General features: G+C 48.6%; 1 long non-coding RNA gene across 2 annotated transcripts; it reads left to right on the plus strand.

Annotated features, from left to right (window-relative positions):
• Positions 1 to 1120: 1120 nt before the first annotated feature.
• LOC311443001 lies at positions 1121 to 7117 on the plus strand. Of its 2 annotated transcripts, XR_014697023.1 has the most exons (5): positions 1121 to 1142; positions 1421 to 1600; positions 4033 to 4105; positions 5290 to 5431; positions 6176 to 7117. It is a non-coding gene; the product is annotated as an uncharacterized lncRNA (long non-coding RNA). The 2 variants fall into 2 exon arrangements; XR_014697024.1 differs by lacking the exon at positions 1121 to 1142 and having other exon boundaries at positions 1363 to 1600.
• The last annotated feature ends 528 nt before the right edge of the window (positions 7118 to 7645 follow it).

Here is a 7645-nt window from a genome sequence, read left to right on the forward strand (position 1 = left end):
AGACTGGCTGTTGGATTCACAGGAATAAGAGAAAAATTGTCATATTCTTAGCAATCACTGGAAATAGCAAACGAGTTGGGATTCATGTTGGAAAATGCCAGCTGCTTCCTCTGGAGCTCGGCAGCCCTGCGGTGGGGACACGGCTGGTCCTGGCTGGGGCACAGAGCTGGCTGTGCTGCTGGGGGGATGCCCTGCACAGGGCCACCGCGCTTCCCCCAGGTGATGCAGAAAGATGATGCAGAAAGAAAGATCCCCCACCATGCTGAGAGGTGGCAATGCCCTGGGTCCCCATGGGGGCTGTCTGATGGTCGCCACTCCCGATGCCCTGCTGCTCCTGGGGGGCACCGGGCTGCAGGGGTGGCTCTGCGGGGCCAGGGGGCTGCGGGCAGTGTCCCTGCTGGTATCAGCAGAGGGTCGCAAGGAACAGGCTGTAACTGCAGCCCCAGGCCTGCCAGGGCTCGGGAAAGGGTCCAAGCTCCTCCGATTCAGACATGGAACCTTTTGAAATGTGTTTACATCTCTCATTGTGAGTATATGTTCTATTTAAATGTATTTTTAAAGAATATAAAGTGTATGCCTGGCTGAAGAGTGATCCTACAACATGCAGGACTGAGCCCACCCCCTGGTCCATTCCCAGAGCTGCCCCACTCTGTGGATCCTTGTGGGATGCTTGCGGGAACACCTGCCTTGAGGCTGATGGGAGTGCCTGCCCCCTGCTTCATCAGAAGCCTCACAAAACAAGCCTGGTCCTAAAGCCCTGAGCACTAGAAGCGCACAGCTGAGATCTGCAGCCTTCACTTGGGAAGGGAGGCAGGCAGTACACTCCTGGCTGTGACAACCACAGCAATGATGCGGTGGCAACCCCTGAGCTGCCAGAACCACGAGGCACATCGGACACACCGAATTTACCGGCTGCATTTATTCTTCTGTGACAAGTCAGTGCCTTGAGTTTTGAGGGTCTCACTGGCCTGGGACAGGCGGTACTTTCCCAAGCCCCCAGGTTTGTGCCTGCCCACCTGCGGGGCAGGTGGCTGCCGAGCAGGGGGCTTTGCGTCAGGCTGTGCCTCGGCTCCATCTGCTCCTGCGGGAGGCCAGGCAATTAGCTCCCAGCTGCGTGTCACTCACGGCAACCAACAGAGCTGGTATGTTCCCTATTATCCCTTTAATTAGGGGATGTGCGGTGTTAATAATAATGCATTATATATTAATTTAAAAGGGTTGTTTCAATCTCAGGCTTGCTGTTTAGAGTCATCAGTATGAGCATATGCATTAAAAACAGATTTAAAATCCCTAAAGAGTTATACAGCCCTGTTTTTTTTTGGTTGGTTTTTTTTTTTGTTGTTGTTTTTTTGTTTGTTTTTTTTCAAATCACTTGACCTTATAAGTGCTTTAGATTGTTCCTTTCTTATATTTCATGTAGTTTTTGCATTGCACCTCACTTGGCAAACACTGACTTGCGGGAAGGCACGTGCAGCGGGGGACAGAAGCAAGACCGTGGTGTCTGGGTGTCGGTGCTGTCTCGCAAGGAAGCGAATGGCAGTGCCTGAGGTGCTGGAGGGGACCCACAGCCATCGCCCAGGGATGTGTTCCTTCAGGCCAGGCAAGTGCGCTCACATCTGTGCTCCTCTGCTGCCCTCCTTTTGGCAGGAGGTGCCCTTCCTCAAGCTCAGCATTCGTTTGGGAGCCACATCTTGCAAGAGAAATGCTCCTGGCTCAAATCAATCTAAATAGGTCAGCAGTTAGCTCCTTCCCACATGGGTGCACCCATCCCCATGTCTGCAGTTCACAGCCTGGTATAACAACAACAAAAAAAAAAAAACAGTGCCGGTCCTGGTTCCTGAGAATAAATACACAGCTGCAATCTGCAGCACCTCCTCGCTCCCGCTGGGCTGCCTGCAAATAGCAATCAGACCCCTAGGAAAGAGAGCAGGGGGGTCGCAGCCAGAGGCTTGCTGTGGGTGTCCTAGCAGCTCCAGCCCAGAAATGCCACGGGGCTGGGAGTGGGCACACCGCTGCTCCCAGCCCTGCCACCGGGCCTGGGGCTGGCTCAGCACAGAGCAGCTTCACCTCCACCTGCTCCAGCCAAGCAGCATGCTCAGCACCAAACCACCTGGCCTCCAGCTGCGTTTCTGGGGTCAGCAGTGGATTAAAACAGAAGTCCTTGTCACTAGAGAGTGAGCAATAGGGAACCTGGGGTGTTTTCCCAGCTGCAGGGTATACGGCAGCGTGGTGTAGCATCCTTTTCATGCACTATTCCAGCAAGGCGCTCGAGTATGTGCTTAATTAAATTGTGTAAAAAGTTTCCAGGGCTTGAAAGCATGCAGCTAAATGTTTTGCTCAGGACTTAATATTAATGCCTCAGTTTCCCTTCTCCGACATAGGGAAAGAAATATTTCCCTCCCATACAGAGTGCTGACAAGCTTAATTCAATCTTACTTGTAAAGTGCATTGTGGGCCTTAGGGAGAAGGTGCTATAAAAATCACCGAATATTTTTCTGCTCTCCCTGGCAAAACAGCACTTAGCTTTATATATTATCCTGCTGGTGATACATCTCCCTCTGGCTGACAGCAGGAGCAATTAATGTATATAGAACAAAGGGACTGTTTAGAAGGCTTGTGCTCTAAATAATCTGCTAACACCCGATGACAAATCGAAATCTGAAAAGATGGAGAAGTCAGTGTTTTCAAGGGTTTTTACTGCAAAAATGTACACACACGTGGCTTGGGAGCAGCAACGTGAAAAGGGCTGTTTCTCGGACAACATATTTTCTGTATTCCTCATTCTACTTTATGGCCTTTGCTATTCATTTTTCAGTTTTACTGATGTTTTATAATTTAGAAAACAGTGCTTTAACACTGTTCTCCTATTTCATTTTTTTTTGATTGGATTGAAAAGAATTTGAAATCCACCTCAGAGGCAGCCAAAAGTGAGTGAAGTCGATGGAGCTGCTGCCAAAAAAGAGGCCTGCGACTGAAGCCAGCATGGGTGAGGTTAGGATAGTGTTTATTTTTGGAAAATCCAAATTATAATTAAGAACAACCCTCTAATTCTGATTCTGCATTTATACATGTTGAAAATACTCTGCAGGGCAGTATTTGATGCAACACACAGTCACTGGCAGCAGCGCAGCTGACACCGATACTCTAAATACTTTTAATGCTCTCTTTTCATGCACTGAAATATAAGTATACTTCACTGCCTACTCCTTAGCCAAAAGCGAGTGGAAAGGTGTTTCTTCAAACTATCCCACTAGAAGGGAAATCATGCAAGTGTGTCATAGGAAAAAACACAAATGACTGAAAATATGCAGCCTTTCACCAGCAGTTACAGTAAGTCCTTACATCCTTTCCTTCCTGCCTGCATTTTTACACACAACGTTCTGGCAGAGCTCAATAGTTTTTCTTATGTTTTGTCTTTTTTCAATGACAAATGATGCTTAAAATACCACAGAGTAAGCATCAGTCATAGCTACTCACTTGGCACTTGTAATGCTTGCTGTGTGTTTCATTTGAGATTTATGGTGATGAAAATGAGTTTTAAATTTCCTGAATAGCTGACAAGGTAATGATAGCAAGTCATCTATGAGTTTTGTTTTCTTTTTAAAGTATGGACATCAGCCACCTCCCTTTTCTGTTTGTGTACGTGTTTGCCCAGCCTTTCCAGGGCACAATATTTTGTCTCTGATGCCTGCTGCAAGTGGAACAATAAATCCTGAAACCCAGAGTCTCCCAGCACGTAAACCCTGCTCGTGTCCCCTACATAAAGCAGCCAGTGTTGCATGTTGGCAGCCCTTCCCTCTGGGCTTCAGCTCCTCGAAGGTCTCGGGGAAGGATCCTGTGCAGAGGGCCGGGGTCGCCTGTCCCGGGGCTGTCCTGGGGGACTGGAGTGTGCCCACCGCCTGTGTGGCCACAGGTTGGGGCAGCTACCAGCCAAAGTGGCTTCCACTGCCTCATTGTGCTTCCCTTGGTGTAGCTTCCTCCTGTGCTAGGTGGGCATTCACTTTCTGTTCCCTCCACCCTCTTGTTCTCCAGTTAATCTAAGCCTGGATTCATGGCAGCGGAGACGGCCCGTGGCCTGGGACATCCACGCTACTGCTGTGCAAAGGTGAGTGCTGTTACCTCAGATGGAAGGGGGGAAGAAATGCGGAGTCGCCAGCTGGGACCGCGAGCCTACGTTGTCCTCGAGGTGGGGTGTCTGTCTCCACCCGCAGCGCCGGCTGTTTTCTGCTTGGTTCCTTCACCTCCCCTTTGCCTGCTTTTCCCCTTGTAGCTACACTACTGGAAACATACTCCCCACCTCAGAAAAGCGCAAGGGAGCCTCTGGGCTTTCTGTTTAGCACAGGCTGCAGTTTCTTCACATGCTGCAGCAGCTCAGATGTTTCGTGAGCAAATTCTGGGTTAGGGCTTGGCTGGGCAATGTGTGTATAAGGCATTGCTTGACACCTGTGGTACTTCTGCTTCTTGAGTAATGATGCAAAAAAAGCCCGTGCTTCGGTTCAGATGTCACCCGTGAGTCTTTCCCTTAGCGCTGGGGATGAAGGCAGGTGTGCCCACGAGGTTGGGCAGCTCCGGTTTGCGTGAGCGGTGCTGCCTAATCCCCGCTGAAGCCCTGCAAGCGCCGGGGAGCCCGTGTGGTCCGAGCACTCGGAGCTGCTGCCAGGCACAGCTCAGGGGCACCTCTCGTGTAGCTGGAGGTGGCTGTTATCAGAGAGCTGCGGAGGGGAAGGGAGATGCCAGCCCTGAGCTGGGGCAGTCCCAGCGATGCTGGAGCATACAGCAGCCTCCAGGGACAGCCCCGTGCCTGTATCCTCTCCCCAGCTCCCCCTCCGTCCCTCTCACAAGCGATGCACCTCTTTGTTTAAAGGGAAAGAAAAAAGACTGCAAGTCTTGAGGTGATGTGTTTCATTTGCCCAGTGAAAAGCTGAAAGCAGCGGGGATGCAGGGCGACCGACTGGGTGCAGCAGCTGAGGAAGGGCTTTAAATGCAGCACGGGTTTGTTGCCGGGGCTTCACTGCTGAGAGCCCGCGATGGCTTGCTACTGGCTCCGGGCAATGGAAAAAAGTCTCGGTGACAGCAAACAAACAGGGGCAAAGCCCTCCCCTTTTCTTAAAGATCTTCAGATCAAGGCCATGGACTGGTAGCATGTTTGTGACTAGGGCCCTGTTTTCTGCAACGTGACCCCTGTGTGCAAATCCCACATGGAGCAGATGCCAAAACTGCAGCACTTATTTGACACTTCAGTTAAGATGGAAAACAAATGTGTTCTGTACTTATCTTTTTTCTTTTAAGCAAAACCAATCAACTTTGGAACAAGGGCTTTGATTGCTGCATCTCTGACGTCACCTGTACATTGATGTGATTCTGCAGAGTGTGGTGGGGTCACTGCTGACTTGCCCTGATGTCAGCAGGAGAACAATCAGGCTCTGTGCTGGTGAGGCAGCAAAGCTGCTTATGTTTTGTGCAAAGAAAGAAACTCAGTTAAGCAACTCAAAGGGAAAATAAGTTAACCAAGAAATTCAGAAGGAGCCAAAAGCAATATAAGCAAAGATAGTGCAACAATGTTCTAACTGTCCTGCCAGTTAAAAAATAAATGAATAGCTGAATTAAATAAACATTGACTTCACTATGAATACATACCATGATCTCTTTTATTTTCAAGTTGTAATTGACATCCAAAGGTAAGCAATTTAAGAACTTACTGCAAGTTTTTTTCAGTGTACATGCTGTACTTTATTGCCTTTGAGATCCTTGCATGAATGTCAATTTTCCTTCCACTTCAAATAATGTTATGCAACATGAGAATAAATCAACTAAGGATTGCAATTACAGTTTAACTAGTGTAAAAGGAGCAAAGAAAGCACTACCCAACATAGCCCAAGCTGAAATCCTAGCTCCCTCTGTATGAAGGGGAGTTGACCTTTGTATGTGGGCCATAGATTTCACCATTGATGACATTTGCCAGGCACAGATGTATTTTTTACCCCACAAAGTAGAATCAAGCCTTTCAGTGTCCAGCTTTTCATGCCTCCCCCCCCACCCCTTTTTTTGCTGTAGTTGCTATTATACTCTCAATTTCCAGAGACTGTTAGACTCCTGAAAAGATTACTGTAAACCAAAATAAGTTAAGTTTGCAAACATTACACTTCGGGTGATGTAGGCTTGTTCTTTATCACAGGAAGTCCGGGACACAGAGAATGCAGCTGGGAACTGACGCAAGCAACCTTGCCAAGGAGCAAGCTAAACCACGGGCTATACAGCTACAGGAAAGCAGATAATGAGTGGAATTGGGGGGAATCTATAAAAGGAAAAAAAAAAAATCCCCAAATTAGGAACCAGTGAAACCTAATTGTGAGTAATTTTCAAATGTCTATACTGAAAAACAAGTCCTGATGACTCTATGTGCAACCCTTTCTGTTTGAAGCCATTTCTATTCAGTCTGTACTATTAACACAGTATATGTCACTGAGTGGCCATGAATATATTACAAGGACTCTAGCTAATAACTACACACCTACCACTTTTAGAACCAGGCCATGGCAGTTTTGCAATAGCTCTGGCATTTACCTAATAAACCCCAACTCACTGTCTACTTTGGTAAATAATATGCAGCCTCTCTTGTAAACCACGCGTGTGGTACATTAAATACTGCTCTGCATTTAACAACGTGCTACTTTCCTGTCCTACTCTCTCGTAAGCCTAATAGGAGCTGTGGTATTAATTTAGCCTGGGTGGAACTGTAGGCTGGACTTGTTGTTCCAGCAAGGTAATTGCTTCACTATGTAAAGGACTTCTGCTTTTCATTTACAATGCACATAGGAAGTCATCTGTAATTTCAATATCCTCACCAGTGTAGCTGAAGCAATTCTTATGCTGTGAATGTGCTCACTGCGTCAGTTCTCTGACAGGTGGAGCAGCTCTATTGGCATGGTGAGGTGTACCACCTTTAGGTGGCATTTTAAAGGGATGCTGGCTCTGCTCCACCTGTGCACATCAGGCTGTCCTGTTACGGATCTGGTGGAGGATGCGTCCAGCAGCAAGCCATCATCCTGCTGGGGAGGACGAGCACTGCCTGAGCCTGGACGCGTCCACAAGCCTGCCTGGCAGATGGCGAACGAGATGGCAAGTCGGCAGAGAGCTGTGCAGAGAAACTTGCCAAAAGGTGGCTCTGGTACAAGCTCCAGATGAGCCGCCTGCAGCAGCGGAGTCATGCGAGGGCAAAGGGTGTGAACGTGAGTCCTGGTGGAGAGGAGAGCTGCCCGAGCCGGAGAAGCGGGCTGGGAAGTGCCGGCTCCTGCGGCAGGGTGGTAAGCCACGAGCGGGGAGCAGCCCTGCCAGCTGCTGCGCTGCGAGAGGGAAAGTAAACAGGGCTGGCATCAGAGGTTGAACTTTGTGAACTCCTACCCAATGGAGCTACACCAACAATTAACTCAGTGCAATTACTTGTGCAGGAGCGCACTGGAAATTATTGCAAGATGGATCAAGCCATTAGCAATAGAAAATACAGCATTGCAAAACTCCAAACGCTTCCTTCCAAGTGTTATTCACCCACTTTCCACTGAAATTAATAGAAACAATATAAATGGGTGCTTGGATTCCTGCCGGATCGATGAAACAAGCAGCTGAGGCATAGCCTCTGGATGTACCT

Source organism: Aythya ferina, assembly GCF_964211825.1.
Source record: "Aythya ferina genome assembly, chromosome: 11".
NCBI classification, from domain to species: Eukaryota; Metazoa; Chordata; class Aves; order Anseriformes; family Anatidae; genus Aythya; species Aythya ferina.